Below are 19,899 nucleotides of genomic sequence, written 5' to 3'. Positions count from 1 at the left end.
TCCAACTCTTATGGGCCATAGTCTTATACTTCCCAGGAGAGCTTTGGTCCAGGTTAGAGTTACAGTGACATAGATCTCAGATTCCAAGCAGCAGTACTAAGGTAACATGGATCTAAATTAAACTGATTCTAATTTGAGTATTATAATGAAGAATGGCAGAAACCAATTATAACACAAGTGACTTTTTTAATTCATCAGTTCCTATACATATAAAATTTATCATATGAATGTACTTATGTATATGCTTTATAATCATAAATAAATAATGTTTTTAAGTGGAATAGAGAAGGAAAAACTCTTCTTCACAGAACAGTTCTTGCTAATAAATGTAGAACGGTAACAGAATTAGAAAATCACCAATGGCAAACCACCATAGTGGTAACTGATTTAGGTAAGGATCAATAATAGATGACTAAACATAGGTGAAAGTCTGTTGAAGAAGATATTCACATAGTCTGAAAATAAGACTCTACTGATTAGTTGTTAATTTCAAAGAGAAAAAGTATGTTTGATTGTGGGAAAATCTGGTGGACTCTACCTTAATTAAACGATCAAATTTAACGTCACCAATTATAGGACAAAATGATCTAATATGTCTCCTAATTAGATGTAGTGAGAAGAGCACATAATCTTTGTAATTTTTCTGGGAAAATGTTTAACCTTCATCATAATAAGACAACCATAAAAATACCAATTAAAAGATGATCTGCAAAATAACTAAACTTGAACCCTTCAAAATGCCCCCCATATGGCTGGGAACTATCCTAGAAAGACCCTAAAGAAGTATGACAAGTAAATGCAATGTAAGACCCTTGGCTAGATTGTGGATTCATAAATTTTGAAAAAAAACTAAGCCTATGAAAGACATTATTGGGACAATTGGAAATTTTGCATATGGACAGCGTATTATATCAACAGGTCTCAGTGTTATGCTAATGTTAGATGTCTTGAATATGATTATGTTTTGGTTATGAACATTTCTTAGAAGATACAGAATGAAAGAAGTAACATGAATCCTGGAAGACTGCAACTAACTCTCAAATTGTTCAGGGAGAAAAAAGAAAAGTGTGCATTTATGTATATGTGTTTATGTATAAATATGTGTGTGTGTGTTTTACGTACACATATAATTTCACATAACATAGTTGAGACCAGAGGGAGGATCCTAACAATGGCAAAGTATAAAGTCTAGACCTTTATTCTTCTGAATTGCCTCTCTAGCTGGAGCCAGAGAAATGACTCTGAGTGCAAGTAGAAAAGTGGTTGCTCTGAGCTCTGGCAGCACGCATTTGTGAGGCCACATGTGGGCTCCATGGGATAGTAGCATGTATCTTTACCTGAATTCATTCTCCAACTGGAATGAAAGTGGGTCATCACATCCACATCTGAGAAAGGTCAGACTTCAGAGCATATCTCAGCACCCAAGCTGCTCTTTCTTATATCATTGCACTTTACAGGGCTCCACCAAGTCTATTTTGAGATTTCTGTTTAATGCGGAACTGGTATGGTGTCTGTGATCCATTGAAATATATTTGCTAAAAGACAAACTCCAGTCTGATGCTCTCCCACTTTCAATGTTCCCTGTGCTTGACCCTCAACCATGTTAAACTTGGAACATATACAGGAATCTGTTAGATACTGAAAGAAATAAATAACATGGGCAGGGAATTCATTCCGGCATGGACTTCCCTGACAACAGATTTCCCCTGCCGAGCACGGATTATCTCTAGGATCTCCTTTTGCCCTATGTATCTGCTCAGCTTTGTGCTATTTAAAAAGTGTATGTGTATTTTATATGTATCTTTCATTGTTATGTTAACTTGAATCCAGAAAAAAAATCACAGGAATTTCCTATGTTTCAGGGTGAATAACACAAATTGCCTGATCTCTGCCTGCAGTTCTGCAACCTCACCTCTAAAATAGCAACAATAAGAATCTCATTAAATTGCTTGCTTGGAGAATGAAATGTAAACTTCCTGCTAAGTCAGGAACTCCTAGAGAGTAGGGACTTCCTCATTCATCTCTGTGTCACAGCACCAAGGTCTTTAAATACAAGTTTGATGAAAAGATGTGCTGCTCGCTCAGTTGTGTCCGACCCTTTGTGACCCCATGGACTGTAGCCAACTAAGCTCTTCTGGAATATTCCAGGCAAGAATACTGGTGTGAGTTGCCATTTCCTGCTCCAGGGGATCTTCCTCACCCAGGAGTTGAACCCACGTCTCTTGGGTCTCCTGTTGGCCGGCAGATTCTTTACCACTATACCACCTGGGAAGCCCAGGTATACCTGAAAGTAAACAGATGCCTCAACAAAGACAGACTCCTGCTCCTATGTAGTGTACAGAAGAATGTTGTGACTAATAGGGTCTGGAGATACATGCTATTATAGTTGATATGGGAAGGTCCATATTCTTATATCTGCTTATGCTGTCCCTATACTGAAAGGAACAGTTCTTAGATACAAGAAAACACTGATTTGAGCTTAAAATATATTGCACTGTTGTCTAACTAGATGGTTAGGATGAACATAGAGGTGAAACTATTTTTCACATATTTCTATGTGTTAGACCAGGGATCAGCAAGCTTTCCCAGTGAAAGGCTAGGTAGTAAACAGCTAGGCTTTGCATGCCGTCTGGTCTCTGTCAGCTCCTCGGTGCGGTCACTGTAATGGGAAAACAGCCAGAGGCCACACATAAATGAGTGAGCCTGGCTATGTTTATGGACACTGAATTTAACATAATTTTCATGTCTCAAAATATTTAAATGTTTGGTTTTTGTTTCAAACATTTAAAACTTTCTCTGGGCCAAGATCATATAAAATTGGGCGTTTTTGTGTCAGTATATTACTTATTAAGGTATTACCTGTGCTAAGATACTACAAGAATTTGTCAAGCGTTTTTACATCAACCTAAAATTCAACTTCTGAAAACAGAGTTAAACAGATATTGAATTAAAATTCACATTTTAAAAACAGTAAAGATAATCTTAAGTGCATTTTAAAAGGCAAGCCTTTTTCAGAAATCTAAAGATTTGTTTTTCATGGTTTTCTAATAATAATAAAAATTTATAAAACTGTCAATGAACTGTAAAAATTGTGTTCATGGCATGTGAGTTAAAGTGATTAAATTAGGCATGCCTCAATAGGTCTTAATGGCTTATAGGTAACTCTTAGCAGCACATTTATTCATTTACTTTATACAACGATCCCCCCTATACTAACAACTTTAGAGCTTCTGCACTATATTTTGAAAAATAAAAATGTACTTTTTCCCTTGACATGTAACCACCCCCAATATATGTCAAATTTAGGAAGAATTATACATCCCAGTAAGGAACTACAGCGTATAAAGGACTCTTACAAAGGAAAAAGGAACGTGTGAAATGATTGTTCACTCCATCTTATAGATTTGCCCAAATCTTCAAGGTTCTATATTTTGAACTTGTGTCAGTATTTTTCAAAGTAAAGGGTTGGGAGAATGGTAGTTACTCATTTAACAAATATTTACTGAGTTTTTTTTAACCTGCCAAAGACTGCTCTAGCCTTCACAAAGCAGAGATCAGCCAGTTAAGTTCCAGTCTCACAGAGCTTATAGTCTAGTGAAGGAAAATAGATAGCAAAGAAAAATGTTAGATAATGATAGGTGCATTGCAAAGAATTTTAAAATAAACTAATGTGACAAAGAATAAGTACCAGGAAGGTATTTAAACCAAGTCAGTAAAAACCCTTTAGAGTAGGTGATACTGAAGTGGGGATTCAATTTATAAGAAGAAACTTCTTGCATCAACAACAGGGGGAAAGTGAAAAGGAGTGAAAGTTACTCAGTCAGGTCCAACTCTTTGTGATCCCATGGACTGTAGCCTGCCAGGCTCCTCTGTCCATGGAATTCTCCAGGCCACAGGGGACCTTCCCAACCCAGGGATCAAACCCAGCTTTCCCACACTGCAGGCAGATTCCTTACTGTCTGAGCCACCAGGGAAGCCCAGAACAAGCGGAAGTACATTCCAAACAGAGGAAACAATTAATGCAAAAACCTAAGATAAGTTGAGTTGGTCTCTTTGAGAAACAAAGGACATCTATATAGCTAAAGCATAGTGAGTAGAAGCCAAGCAGATGGGTAGGCATGGGCCACATCAGGCAGGGTTTGGTAAAACACAGTAAGAACTTTGGATTTCAAGTGTGACATGGCAAGAATGTAAGGAGGAAATCCAGTAAGGAGGTGGCACAGTAATCCAGGCCAGAGATGATGGCAGTTCTGACCAGCATAGGAACAACGGAGCTAGAGAGAAATGGAGATGGAAAATGGTAGGATAAAGACAACAGATAGGTATTTAACTCTTGCTCAAGGATTAAAGGTAGAAGGAAAGAAAGAAGAATTGAGGATGACTCCTCAAGTTTTGGTTTTGACAACTGAATGGGTAAGGATGCCATTTGCCATATGAAGTTTGAGATACTGTACTAGTTTCCTAGTGCTGTTACAACAAATAACCACAAACTTAGTGGCTTAAAACAACAGAAATATGTTCTCTCACAGTTGTGAATGCCAGAAGTTTGAAATCAAACTGTGGACAGAGTAACAAATCCTAATGAATGCATTCCAATCCTACTTTGATTGAAAACTGAAAAGAGCGCTTTGATTAACAGAAACAATAACATAATGATTAAGAGCAGACATTTTCTGCAGATAGATAGTCTAGATTTAATTCCTGATGCTGTCACTTCCTAGCTATGAGACTAGACAAATCTGCATGCCCTCATTTATCCATCTGTAAAGTGGGACGTGCTGCTGTCCATGGAGTCGCAAAGAGTTGGACATAACTGAGTGATGGAACAAAAACAACTTGGAATTAGGTGAAATTTCACAGGTTAATGGCTCAGGCCGCCACAATACAGCTCTCACGTCAAACAATAACCATTAAGTGCAAGGCTTCCCAGGCCAGCTACACTTTTGATCAATTGGCTACAAATTTGGGAGTTTCCATTACTAGGTTTAATAATTTGCTAACACAACTTAAAGAACTCAGGGAAGTGATAGACTCTTCCAGTTGTATTATAGCAAAAGAATACAACTCATAACCATTAAAAAGAAGAAATGTTTCAGGAAAGGGGACCCCTTCCAGGGCCCAAGAGTAGGCTCTTGAATAACACTTGGAAATGAACTGTCTGAGGAGACACATGAGTTGACAGAGCAAGAGCTTTTATTGGGAAAGGGTGCCTGGGCATAGAGCAGGAGGTTAAGGGAACCCAGGAGAACTGCTCTGTCATGAGCCTCACAATCTTGCATTTTACAGTGATGGGATCAGTTTTCGGCTTGCTTTTGGCCAGTCGTTCTGACTCAGGGTCCCTCCTGATGGAGCATGAATTGCTCAACCAAGATGGATGCCAGTGAGAAGGATTCTGGGAGAAGGCAGGACATGTGGCATCTCCTTTTAACCTTTCCCAAACTCTTTCAGTTGGTGGTGGCTTCTTAGTTCCATGTTCCATACCAAGACCTCCTGTCATAAAGTAACTCAGGCAAATGGTTACTACAGTGCCTGACCAGGGTGGGCAGTTTCAGTCAGTATGTTTCCCCTAACAGAAATACAGAAGGCATGGTCTGGGAGGGTTCCAAATGCAAAACTTCCCTCTTGAATCAAGACACATCCCTGGACTCACTCAATCTTCAGTGTTCAGAGTTTTCATTAGGGTTTCATTACATAGGCTCGATTGATTGAATCACTGGCCACATGATGGAACTCTGGCCCCCTGCCCTGCCCAGGAGTTTGAGCTTATATTGCTTGACTCAAAGACCTAACCCTCTAATCACATGGTTGGTCTTTCCAGCATAGTCAGCCCCCATCCTGAAACTATCTAAGGACCCATTGAGTTTATCTATGGAAAAGCTCTATACAGTAAGCAAAAACAAGACTGGGACCTGACTGTGGCTCAGATCATGAACTCCTTATTGCAAAATATAGACTTAAATTGAAGAAAGTAGTGAAAACCACTAGACTATTCAGGTATGACGTAAATCAAATCCCTAACGATTATACAGGGGAAGTGACAAATAGATTCAAGAGATTAAATCTGATAGACAGAGTACCTGAAGAAGTATGGATAGAGGTTCGTAACACTGTACAGGAGGCAGTGATCAAAACCATCCTCAAGAAAAAGAAATGCAAAAAGGCAAAATGGCTGTCTGAGGAAGCCTTACAAATAGCTGAGAAAAGAAGAGACGTGAAAGACGAAGGAGAAAAGCAAAGATATTCCCATATGAATGCAGAGTTCCAAAGAATAGCAAGGAGAGATAAGAAAGCCTTCCTCAGCTATCAATGCAAAGAAATACAGGAAAACAATAGAATGGGAAAGACTAGAGATCTCTTCAAGAAAATTAGAGATACCAAGGGTCATGCAAAGATGGGCTCAATAAAGGACAGAAATGGTACGGACCTAACAGAAGCAGAAGATATTTAGAAGAGGTGGCAAGAATACACAGAAGAACCATACAAAAAAGATTTTAATGACCCAGATAACCACAATGGTGTGATCACTCACCTACAGCCAGACATCTTTGAGTGTGAAGTCAAGTGGGCCTTAGGAAGCATCACTATGAACAAAGCTAGTGGAGGTGATGGAATTCCAACTGAGCTATCTCAAATCTTAAAAGATGATGTGGTGAAAGTGCTATGCTCAATACACCAACAAATTTGGAAAACTTATCAGTGGCCACAGGACTGGAAAAGGTCCGTTTTCATTCCAATCCCAAAGAAGGGAAGTGCCAACGAATGCTCAAGCTACCACACAACTGCATTCATTTCATATGATAGCAAAGTAATGCTCAAAATTCTCCAAGCTAGGCTTCAGCAACACACATGAACCAAGAATTTCCAGATGTTCAATCTGGATTTAGAAAAGGCAGAAGAATCAGAGATTAAATTGCCAACATCTATTGGATCATAGAGAAAGCAAGAGAATTCCAGAAAAAAAATCTACTTCAGCTTCATTGACTATGCTAAAGCTGTTGACTGTGTGGATCACAACAAGCTGTGCAAAATTCTTTAAAAGATGGGAATACCAAACCACCTTACCTGCCTCCTGCAAAACCTGTATGCAGATCAAGAAGCAATAGTTACAGCTGGACATGGAAAAACAAACTGGTTCAAAATTTGGAAAGGAATACATCAAGCCTGTATATTGTCACCCTGCTTATTTAATTATATGTAGTGAACATCATGCAAAATGCCGGACTGGATGAAGCACAAACTGGATTCAAGATTTCTGGGAGAAATATCAATAACCTCACACATGCAGATGACACCACCCTTATGGCAGAAAGTGAAGAGGAACTTAAAGAGCCTCTGATAAACGTGAAAGAGGAGAATGAAAAAGCTGGCTTAAGATTCAATATTCAAAAAACGAAGATCACGGCATCTGGTCCTATCACTTCATGGCAAATAGATTGGGAAACAGTAAGAGAGTATTTCCTAGGGCTCCAAAATCACTACAGATTGTGACTGAAACCATGAAATTAAAAGACACCTGCCCCTTGAATGAAAAGCTGTGACAAACCTAGACAGTGTATTAAAAAGCAGAAACATTAATTTACCAAATAAATAGTCAAAGCTATGGTTTTTAAGTAGTTATGTATGGATGTGAGAGTTGGACCATAAGGAAGGCTGAGTGCCAAAGAATTGATGCTTTTGAACTGTATGTCTTGAAGAAGCTTGGACTATAAGGAGATCAAACCAGTCAATGCTAAAGGAAATCATCCCTGAATATTCATTGGAAGGACTGAAGCTGAAGTTCCAATACTTTGGTCACCTGATGCAAAGAAAAAATCATTAAAAGACCCTGATGCTGGGAAAGATTGAAGGCAGGAGGAGAAGGGGGCAACAGAGGATGAGACGGTTTTAAGATGAGACGGCATCACTGACTCAATGGACATTGAGTTTGAGCAAGCTCAGGGAGATGGTAAAGGACAGGAAATACTGGCATGCTGCATTCCATGGAGTCGCAGAGTCAGACATGACTGAGTGACTGAACAACAATGACAAAATCTACCTCAAAGTGTTTTTTTAAGAATTAAAAGAGCTAATAAAGGTAAAGTACTCAAAACATTGCCTGGCACTATAGAAATGTTAGCTACTATTTTTCATTCAATATGAAATATTTTTACATATATTCAACAAGTACTATTAAATCTCATACTACTGTTATATTTTACCTCCCAAAGAGAGATAATAGAAGATGACATTTCCAAACATAATAGTCTCCACAGGAAATTCTTGCAAAGGCTGAGCTACAAGCATTTTTCATCTCTTTTCAAGATCTGGTGACAAGTTTTTAATAACAACATTGTGTCCCAAACAGAAGATGGTTCTCATACAATGCCTAAAAGATGTTCAATGACTAGGAATATTACTAGCAATCAATACTTCTAATTAGAGCTTCCAGCTACATTTTAACATAGTCAATTTATATTTCCAATTTTTAATTTTTTATTTCAACAAATATATATTTATTGAATATATATATTAGGTGCTGAGTCTATAATAGTGGGCCAAACGAAGTTACTGACTTGGATTCTACTGGGAAATTCAGATAACCACATTTTAAAATATATATATATATATATAGCATCTATTCAATATATCTTAAAAATATAATTATATATTTAATATATACAATAACATTTCTATGATGAAAACTAAAGTTGAGTTAGGGATAGAGTGACAAAATGTTCCATATTTTATTAGATGGTCAGAGAAGTTTTCTCTGAGGAGGTAATATTTAAGGAGACTCTGGAATGAGGTGACTCGTATGTGTCTCCTGGCCTGTTTTCTGCTCTGTTTGTGCACCCACAGTTCTGTCCCCCCTGGTTTCTGTACATATAGTCTTTCTTCTTCACCTTGTATCTAGACCATGTCAATCTGTTTATAGCTGCCCATTTATTCCACATGCCAAGGTCAGTTTGAAATTCAGTGGTGTTCTACACCTAGGCATTTTGAGTCAGCATCAAATTTAATAAAACTGTAATGCCTATATTGATGTTTTAAGGGTTTAAGTAGAGAGAGTGCTTAAGAGGGTGATTCTGTGGAAAGGACACAGGGGCCAACTTTGGCAAGGCAGCTGAGTAATCTTTCCCTTGAGAAAGCAGCAGAGTTATTTTTTATTTCTTTTTTATATTCTGCAACTTCAGACTTCAGTTAATATTAAATTACTTATCAGAGAGAATTTGGAATATGGTTTCCTTTATATTCCATTTGACTTAACATCATTTCTCTGTGGTGAAGTCTCTTTGCTATAAAAGCTCTTTTTTATAGATAATTGAGCCTGAGACTGAAATCTAGGCATCTGAAGGAAATATAGCTGATTCTCTTTCCAGGGGAAAATAATCCTGGCCTCCTTCCTGGAACCAGCAAAGTATGAGGCAAATGACAGTCCTTGATTTCGATCAAAGATCCAAGACTATTCCCTGACAGTTGGGGGCAGATCACCCAGTGAAAGCCTGCTTCATTTCCTCCACTGTCTATTCAAGGCATACAGCACTCAGATAATAAATGATAGGCCACTGAAGCCATTAACAAGAAGAAAATGCATTGATAACTTATCTTCTCTTCACAAAAATCCAGCACAAATATTCATCAAACACAAAATGTGAAAGAATACATGGATCAAAGGAAGAAAGGAAGACGGGAGTGGGGGCAAGGGAGGGAGGGAAGAAGTGAGAGGAAGAAGAAAAAGAAAAAAGACTGAAATGAGTCATCAGTAAAAAGATTTCCTTATTTACTCTCAGAAAATAGCACTAGAAGCACATAAACTCCTTAGTTAAAATCACGGAAGGGGTTATGCTCTGCTTTATTACTGGATAGCAGGGCTGTACATTACAGACCATTACAAACTGAATAATGTGAACAAAGCCACATATATACACAATCAAACTGCCTACTGAGGCATGGAGCCACAGAGCAGAAGCAACCATTGTGGAAAGCAGCACAGTGACAATACAACTTTAAATCCATTTGATAGGCAAACTGTATCAGTTGAAATTTCTCAGGATGAATGAGTCTGAAATTCGTTATCTGTAGAGCAGCCTATCCCATGATGCCACTTTATTTATTCAGATGGAGATTGGAGACTATGGGTAAACATTGCAGCTCCAGTCTCAACATGTTCTGTAAATAAATCCTGTACTGTATTTGTTCTCTTATGCCTTTGCATAAGGTTCTTTTCCACTACATAAGAAAAGAGTAGGGAGTGAGGGGAACAGTGAAAGGAATATCTTTAAAAGACATCATGCACAGAACTGTGAAATAGTAAAAAGATGTGTTTACCATGCAGGCCATAACAACAGCTGATGGCATTCTGTCATTTAACATTTCCACTTTAACATTTTAAATAGCTGGGAAGTGCTCTAACCTCCTCAAACAGTCTGTCAGACAGTAAGATTCATTATGTCTACAGGCACCATTTAGCCAGGACGCGCAGCAAGGTAACTTCACAAAGTGTAGGTCATAAAATTCGTATTTGTTTTATGGTTGGATTTTCACATTTTCCCTTTTCTCCATTGGGAACCCTAGTTAGTTTCAGCTGAATGAAGTGAAGTGTCTAAAATGAAACTAAGGAACAAAATGTTTCTGTGAAAGTACAATAAAAATAATTCTTGAAGGAATTGTGGTTGGAGAAGGTTGGAAATGTCTTCTATGGAGAGGATGAGAACTGGGATACAAGATTTACAGTCAATGTAAAAATTTCCTAACAACTCTTCTGAGAAGTCTGCAGATACCTTTTATCATTTACTGAAAGGCCGAGACAGATTCTCACTAAACAAAGGACTCTGTCTTGATAAATGTCCGAACTCTTCTGCTAAAGTTTGAACCCTCCATCTTATTTGTCCATCTTTTTATTTACTCATGAAAACTTTGCTGTTTTAGGTAGGAAAGAGAATACAGTGATTATAAATGTTTCTTCCCCATCCTCCCTCCAAGAAGAAGTTGTTCTTGGTAAGTTTACTGATTCGGGGGTAAAATATTCTATCGGGAATTTCTTGGAGTGAACAGCCTATTTATCTGTTGAATATCTCAACTGCACTTAGTGTCATGGGAGGACTGGAGTCAGGTGTGGGGTATTGGCGTGGGATCTGGAACACATTGCAATCTCCACTTGGTTTCTGTTTGGGGTTTTTTTTCTATATATAAAAGGAGAAATTTAGATTATAATCTGAGTCCCATTTCAATGTTTCCTGAGTTGAGTCTTTATTAAGAAACTTACGATGGTATATAATTCTTTTTAAAGAGTTCTCAGCTAATACAAACAACTCTTTATCAAGCACAAACATTATTATCACTTTTAATTCCCACAGCAACCCTACAAGGTTGTTACTATTATTTTAACATTTAAATTATTTTTTAAGTAAGGAAATAAGCAAGCTTAAGAAGATTAAATGAAATTTTCTTAGCTACAAAGCCATATTACTACCCTTAGAGGAAGTGATCATCAGTCCCAGGGTCTCATTTCACATTTGCATGTGTGCTAAGTCACTTCAGTTGTGTCTGACTCATTGTGACCCTATGGACTATTGCCCATCAGGCTCCTCTTCTATGGGATTCTCCAGGCAAGAATACTGAAGGGGGTTGCCATTTCCTCCTCCAGGGGTCTTCTGGACCCAGGAATAGAACTCACGTCTTATGTCTACCTGAGTTGGCAGGCAGGTTCTTTGCCACCAGTGCCACATGGGAAACCCTTCACATTTGCAACTTGTAGCTAAACAAGGTCAAGTAACTTGCCCAAGGTCACAGAGACAGAAGTATCAGAATCAGAACCTGAATCCAGCTTCATCTTCCTCCAAGTTGGTGTATATTACATTACACCACACTGCCTCTTTCCTGAAGCTGCAAAAGAGCAAGAGGTTAGTATGCCCTATGATTAAATAAAATTATCAGATTTAATCAACATAAATTCACATAACAAGAGAGATCTTAACTGAAGTCCAGAGTAGGTGAATTTTCCAAAAGCAAGAGAAAATAAAAGAGACTTGATGAGGACTAAAGATTAAATTCAACGGACTTGAATGCCATCTGCTTCTCTTTTCATCAATTTGCAACCAAATGATATCTAAATTCCCATTACTTCTTGCTCCTGGGAATAATCTAGATACAAAAATATCCTGAGTCCAAGATCCAAGGAGAGCCTCCCTAGTTTGCACTAACCTTACAAAAAAAACGTGACTATAGAGAGGTAATTTAAAAGGACCACCTCGGTTTCCTGCAAAAGTCTCATCATTTGTTGCCAAGAGCATCTTTTGTAATGGTGAACAGCCTGGTGCTTAAAACTTTAGTCAATTTGAGCCATCATAAAAAAAGCAGCAGCTTCTCTGCACAGAGGGAATATGTACATATATTTTTGTCCCATCAAAGATGACTTGAAAAGTCCTCCTCCAATTTTCTTTGAGAAAAAAAATAGCCTTTAAGCCAAGATTAAGCTGGAAAAAACTCCCGATAAAAGGGAATATTTTTCAAAAACTTGCAAGTAACTGCAAAGCCAGTTAACACAGAAAACCTTGCCACCTTAAGTATGCCATTTGTTATCACACATGCCGGAATACATCTATTCATCTTCTTTTAATTGCTTAGCTGCGCTAGAAATACAAAGCTGTTCACTGATGCAGAGACTGGGAAAGAATATTTTGTCATGGAAACTTTGAAAAACCCTTTCAAAGCAGAAGTCCTTCTCTGGTGAAATGAAAACTTCTAGCTGTTTGTTGGGCATTGTATTCAGCTGATAAGTGTCTATAATAAGAGGCCTTCTCTCTGAGTGGCTTTTGCATATATCATCTTGTGCTCACAGATGGCTGAGAAAATTCCTATCATTTTCCAAGTCGAGTTTGGGAGAGCAGTAACTTGTTTCATCTTTTTTTTTTCTTGAATAACAACAAATGAGATTACCCCTGAGTTGGCAAACACCTGGTTACTCCTGTGAGTATATCTGAGACCAATCTTGGGCTGTTTTTTAGCCCATCCTACCTCTGAAGAATTTTGCTGAATATAAGTATCAAACATGAATATACATATTTTAATTTTTTAATTAAACACTTACTATATGATTTATGAACCACGTGTTTTAACTATGCTATTTCATTGAATCATTACAGTAGCTGTATCACATCTATTTATAGATATTCCAGTTTCAATAGTGACAAAACTGGTAGCTTAATTTTTAATGAGTAACTAAACAACAAATCAAACCCAGCCCTTCAAACCCAGGATCTTTCCAACACCTGTCCTGACTGAGCTTGCTCTTTGTCTAACACAGCTCCTGCACCTAGAGTATGATGGAGAGCTTCAGAGTGGTTTGTTCATTTTTTGTGGGGTTTTTTTTGCAAACTCTTTCCACTCATCAATGTTTCACCAAAAATTATGAGAAAGTTACAACCCAAGCCTTCCAAGAGGGACTGCTGATCCCTGGAGGTCCCAGGTTATTCCAAAGGGCTCAGAAATATTAAGGAACTCAATTTCCCTATGGGATTCTCAGTTTCCACATGTAGTACGTTCGTTTCTAAAATTGATCTGCAGGAGAATAAACCTGCGGTTTTATCTCCTGAGTGTTCTTTTCAGAGTTGCTCTTTTTCCATTTTACGGAGGCTCATCTCCTTATGGTGTATTGTCTCACAGGATAATCTGAAGAAGTATTTGCTCATTGAGACACCCCAAGTTCCCCTTCCCATGAGACACACACAGGGACAAAATTCTTCTCATGAGGAAATAAGCTTTCAGTATTTTTTATGCTTTGTAATAGTAATTACCTTTGGTTTTATAAATTATTAGTGAATAAAAATGTTTTAACTCATAGAGGAAAACAGTTAACTCAGACTTTACATTGTGTCACATGTAAGAGACATGGATGGACCTGGAGACTGTCACACCGAGTAAAGCAAGTCAGGAAGAGAAAGACATATATTGAATGTTAACATTAACATATATATCTGTGGAATCTAGAAAAGTGGCACAGACGAACCTATTTCCAGGGAAGGAGTAGAGTCACAGATGTACAGAACAGACATGTGGACCCAGGAGGGTAAGGGGAGTGTGGGGCCGAGTGGGAGCTTGGGACTGATGTACGGGCACCGCCGTGTGTAAAGTAGATGGTCAGCGGGAACCTGCTGTGTAGCACAGGGAATCTGCTCTGTGGGAGCCAGATGCTCCATGGGAGCTAGATGAGCGGAATCGGGGTAGTGGAAGGGAGGCCCAAGAGACAGGGAAATATATTTATGCATAGAGCCAATTCACTTTGTTATACAGAAGAAATAACACAACGCTATAAAGCAACTATACCCTAATTTAAAAAAAAAATCCAAGATTCTTCCAGCAGAAAAAAAAAAAAAAAAATTTACAAAATTATGAAAAAAGTTAATTCCAATTTATAAACATATTTTGGTAGCAAAGAAATATGATAGAGTGATCAATAAAAATTGTCAAAAATATGTGTATTTCACTAGGATAAAATTCTGTGGGGGAAGTGAGATAAAAGAACAGCCTAAGATGACTGACTCAAATAGTTTGTTCTAGTTATTTTAAATGGGGGGTGGCAGAAATCACTGTGGCATTAATTATCACTGGATATGCTTAGAAATGATAAATTTAACAGCTTAATTTTTAAAAGAACATAGTTTTAAGGCCAGCTCAGATTCTCACAAAAACACAATATTGATCTGCTGTTCTTGACAGAGAATGAGAATAGGAACCCATGAGGACACTTGAGACGTACCAAAGGCCAGTACTCAGACTGTAATGAATGCCAGTTTGTTGACATAATTCCCTCTTCTCCAACTCTATTTTATTCATTTCATGAAAAGAGCTTTCATATAATACTATTTTCTCTTCTTCTTAATATCTTTGTCATATGGGACGATATCAGCACTTTAATGATTTACTTAAACTTTTTTAAAGAATCTCTGTCCCGCGACTGACACGTCTACTTTACCTCTCTACTTCCTGTCATGAGAACTGAGGACAGGATTGTCAGCAAATCAAGTTACAGGTTGCTGGAAAGGTTACTGTTCCGGGAACTGCTATTATCTTTCTGACAAAAATTACAACAAGCATGGGAAAAGGTGCAACCAGAACTCATTAATAACCTACCACTCAGAATCAGAGGATACCATAGTGCAAATTTTAGAAACAACAGAAGTGGTTGATATTCAAGGAAATGTCATAATTCATGTTCAGAATTGATTTTCCTGGCCTTTTTGCTGAGACTGTCAATAAGTGAAATGGCTATTTAATCCAGCATTGGCTGGAGTAATATAATGCATGACAAGTAAGAAATTAAAAGATGTTTTATCATTCACTACCATTACAACTACTTTCCTGAGTGCTCAACATAAGGCAACTCATTATACTTCAGAATTCAGTTCAGTAAAACTGTATCTCAGACCTGGAAGAATTTTCAGGTGGCATGTTCTTACCTGTGTATTTTCCCCAAGGTTTAAAAAGAAACACACACACACATACTCACATTGTATTGCAATGAGATGACATGATACTTGTTCATAACATTTCACTTTTTAGCATGTGCCTATAAATTTAAAATTTATGGGAAAATATTAGGTAGGAAAATGGTTTTAAATACAAAAATCAGCAATTATTATAAAATATGAATTCATATTCTATGGCTACAAAAATAACTTTTGCCTACATCTATTGAATGCTATTCACCATGCGTTGTTCATGCCTTACATAAAATATTACTTAGGCACCATGACAACCCTTTGATCTACATACTTCTATAACTTCCATTTTAAGCATAAGGAACTTAGGATTTAAAGAATTAATTAAATTACCCAAGGTCTTTTGGCAAATAAAGCACAGAGACCCAACCCAAGCCCAGGACTGAAAGCCTTGGATTTAAACCTGAGCTGTTCAAGATGGTAGCCATGGCACTTGAAATGTGGCCAGTTGAAACTGAAACAAGATGTATGAGTAAAGTATACATCAGATCTGAAAGACAGGATGCAAAAAGAATATAAATTATCTCAAGAGCAGTTTTTAAACTGATCATAGGTTGGAAATAATATTCTAGATACATTGGATTGACTTTAAAATTTTTTTAGGCTTATTGCTAAACTCACTTTCTTTTTGTGTTTAAATGTAGTCACTAAAATTGCTTAATTATGTATGTGATTCACAATATGTTTCAATATATTTCTGTTGGACATCACTGATCTTAAACTTTGAGTATAATACTATATCTGAATGTATTTGTATGTATATGCAGTACAGAATTTTTATTTTATTGAAGTACAGTTGATTATAAAGTTGGGTTAATTTCTGCTGTACAACAAAGTGATTTATATATGTATAGTTTTTCATATTTTTCCCATTATGCTTTATTATAGGATATTAAATATAGTTATCTGTCCTATACACTAGGACCTTATTTTTCCATTCTACATATAATAGTTTGCATCTGCTAATCCCAGACTCCCAATTCATCCCTCCCCCACCCTCCCACACCCTTGGCAACCACAAGTCTGTTCTCTATATCTGTGAATAAATAAGTTCATTTGTGTCATATTTTAGATTCCACATATAAGTGATACCACATGGTACTTGTCTTTCTTTTTCTGACTTACTTCACTTAGTATGATAATCTCTAGGTCCATCCATGTTGATGCAAATGACATTATTTCATTCTTTTTATGGCTGAGTAGTACTCCATTGTGTGTGTGAGTTTATATATATATATATATATATATTCCGCATTGTCTTTATTCAGTCATCTGTCAAAGAATTTTTAGGTTGTTTCTGTGTCTTGACTATGGTGGTAAACAGTGCTGCAGTGAACATGGAGGTGCCTATATCTCTTAGAATTACAGTTTTTTTCTGAATATATGTCCAAAAATGGGATTGCTAGATCATATGGCAACTCTATATTTTAGTTTTATGAAGAACGTCCATAGTGTTTTCCACAGTGGCTGCACCACTTTACATTCATACCAACAATTCAGGAGGGTTCCCTTTTCTCCACACCCCCTCCAGTATTTGTTATTTGTGACATCTTAGTGATGGCCATTTTGACCAGGGTGAGGTGGTACCTCACTGTATTTATGATTTGCATTTCTCTAAAAATTACAGATGTGAAAGTGAAAGTCAGTCAGTCGTGTCTGATTCTTTTTTTTTTTTTAATTTTGTGTGTGTGTGTGTGTGTGTGTGTGTGTCTGATTCTTTGTGGTCCAATGGACCATACAGTCCATGGAATTCTCTAGGCCAAAATACTGGAGTGGGTAGCCTTTCCCTTCTCCAGCGAATCTTCCCGACCCATGGATTGAACCCAGGTCTCCTGCATTGCAGGCGGATTCTTTACCAACTGAGCCACAAGGGAACCCCAAGAATACTGGAGTGGGTAGTCTATCCCTTCTCCAGCAGATCTTCCCAACCCAGGAAATGAACCAGGGTCTCCTGCATTGCAGAAGTATTCTTTACCAACTGAGATTTCTTTTCATGTGCCTGTTAGCCACCTGCATGTCTTCTTTAAAGAAATATCTATTTATGTCTTCTGCACTTTTTGATTGGGGTGTCAGTTTTTTTGCTGTTATTATTCAGTTGTATGAGCTGTTCATATATTTTGGAAATTAAGCCCTTTTCAGTCGCATCATTTGCAAATATTTTCTCCCAGTCCACTGACTGTCTTTTATTTGGTTTATGGTTTCCTTTGTGGTGCAAATGCTTCTAACTTTGACTAGGTACCATTTGTTTATTTCTGCTTTTACTTCTATTGCCTTGGGAGACTGTGTAGGTACATATTTCTTTGGTCTAGAAGAATATTAAAGTATAAAAAGATTAAAAACATTAGTCTGTATTAGTAGGCTTGGGCTGCCACAACAAAATACTACAGACTGGTTAGTTGTTTAAACAACTGAAATTTATTTTCTCACAGTTCTAGTGGCTAGAAGTCTAAGATCAAGGTGGCTGCAGGGCTGCTTTCTAACAAGAGCTCTCTTCCTGCCTCGCTAGTGGCCTCTCACGTGTCCCCACACAGGGCTTTATTACCTCTATTGTGCCCCAAAGACCCCAAGACTAAATACTATCACACTGGAGTTAGGGCTTCAACCTAGGAAATTGAGGGGTGGGAGTTACAAATACTCAGCTCATAACAAGTGGTTATTGCTGGATATTAAATTCTAGGTGAATTTTACTTTCCTGATAATTTTATGCAATGTATTTATTTTTCAACCAGAAAGCACACACATATTTCCATTTTTCAAAACAAAATTTTATAATACTATTGTGACTGGAAACAATAAGCTCATTCTTCTAGATTTTTTTCCTCACACTATAATTTTATGGTACAAACTTTAAAGCTGGTCAATATTAGGCATTTGTTTGTATCTTCTGAGTGGCAAGTTGTTCCTGATATACAGGAGACTTGGGCAAGGACCAGAAAACCCAAAGTAGTAGCTAAGCATTCAAAGGTTTTTCACTGCCCCCTAGGAGACTCCGAGCCCCTTGAGCATGATTCTGGTGGCTCTGGAAGCATGAAGAAATAAGAAAGATGGCTAAAGAGCTCACCATACTGAGGATCCCAGGCAGAAAGCTCAAAGCCAATGCATGGGCAGATATGAGAACTAACCTTGCTTATCTTTCACAGATTTGAAATATTATCTATTTGTATACAAACAAGGGGGGGGGGCATTAAAAACACACAAAGGGATACACTTGTGTGTACAACATAATAATATATTATTATTTATATGAAACCTGATGAAATTTTCAGGCTCATTTAACCAGTTGTCAAGTGACCAGAAAAGCAGCCAGGAGCTATAGACCGAGACATTTAAGGATAATGGACTGCTAAATGGGAGAGACAGATTAGTTATAAGCATTGGAGTCTCAACAGATTTCATACCACCCTCCCTACTCCCCTTCCAATAGCCATATCTGCTAGCTATTGAATAATGAAGTTTAAATTTTCTTGGACTATTATCATAGCTGCAGAAGTAATCTTTTAACATAGCGCTTGCTCGTTCAGCTCCTATTATAATTTCCAGTGAAATAAAATATCACCAAGTCATTCAAATTCATAGACCAAAGATATATCTGTAGTGACAAAGTATAGGATAAAATTCATTATCCTGATAAATTGATGAACGTGGACAGTCGCTCTGAATAATTTGAGCTAAAGGAACTTTACTCTCAATGGTCGGATATTTTTGGCCTGATTTATCCACATAATTGCCTCGGCTCTCCATTTCATTTTGCCCACGTCAATACAACGAAGTCTCCGTGCTTGATTTTGAAAGCTTCACTATTTCATGTCACGTTACAAAGAGAGACGCACACAGCAAATTCTGGATGGATTCTGTGACAAATGACTTCTGTGGTCTGCACGTGTCTCTTCAATGACAGCTGCTGGGAAGAAACATCACCTCCCAGCTGCACAACTTGATCCTTCTTTCCCGTGTGAATTAGGAGGAATTGAATGTTTGGCTTTAAAGTGGCACTTCACACTCCTCTCATTGAATATCACAACTGTGCCCGGACGAAAGGAAACAAAAACCCCATCATTGGCAACTGATGGAAGAAAAAATAGCTCTCTCATTTCAGAGATAATAAGCAGGATGTTCCCCTACAGCCTTTCTTCTTAATTCTCCTTATTGTGTTTTATTAAATGATGCAGTTTGAAATTAAGGCTCTGGAAACCTTCGTGCACACTCTGCATAAGCAAGCAAAACAGAAACACAGTTCAAAGAGCAAGTAGAAGCCCCTCCCAAAAGCCATCTGCTTTCTTTTTGTTATGAAACTTCAATTCATCAGCAAAACTCCAAAGAAAATATTTAGAGCAGAAGTGTAAGCCTGGACTCTGAAGCTGCTTTGAGGCAGCATTAATGGAACGCTGGGAAATTTGGTTAGATTGTGTTAAGTATTAAC

The sequence above is a fragment of the Muntiacus reevesi genome, chromosome 6, assembly GCF_963930625.1.
Source record: "Muntiacus reevesi chromosome 6, mMunRee1.1, whole genome shotgun sequence".
Taxonomy (NCBI): domain Eukaryota; kingdom Metazoa; phylum Chordata; class Mammalia; order Artiodactyla; family Cervidae; genus Muntiacus; species Muntiacus reevesi.
Note: the sequence above shows the minus strand (reverse complement) of the source record.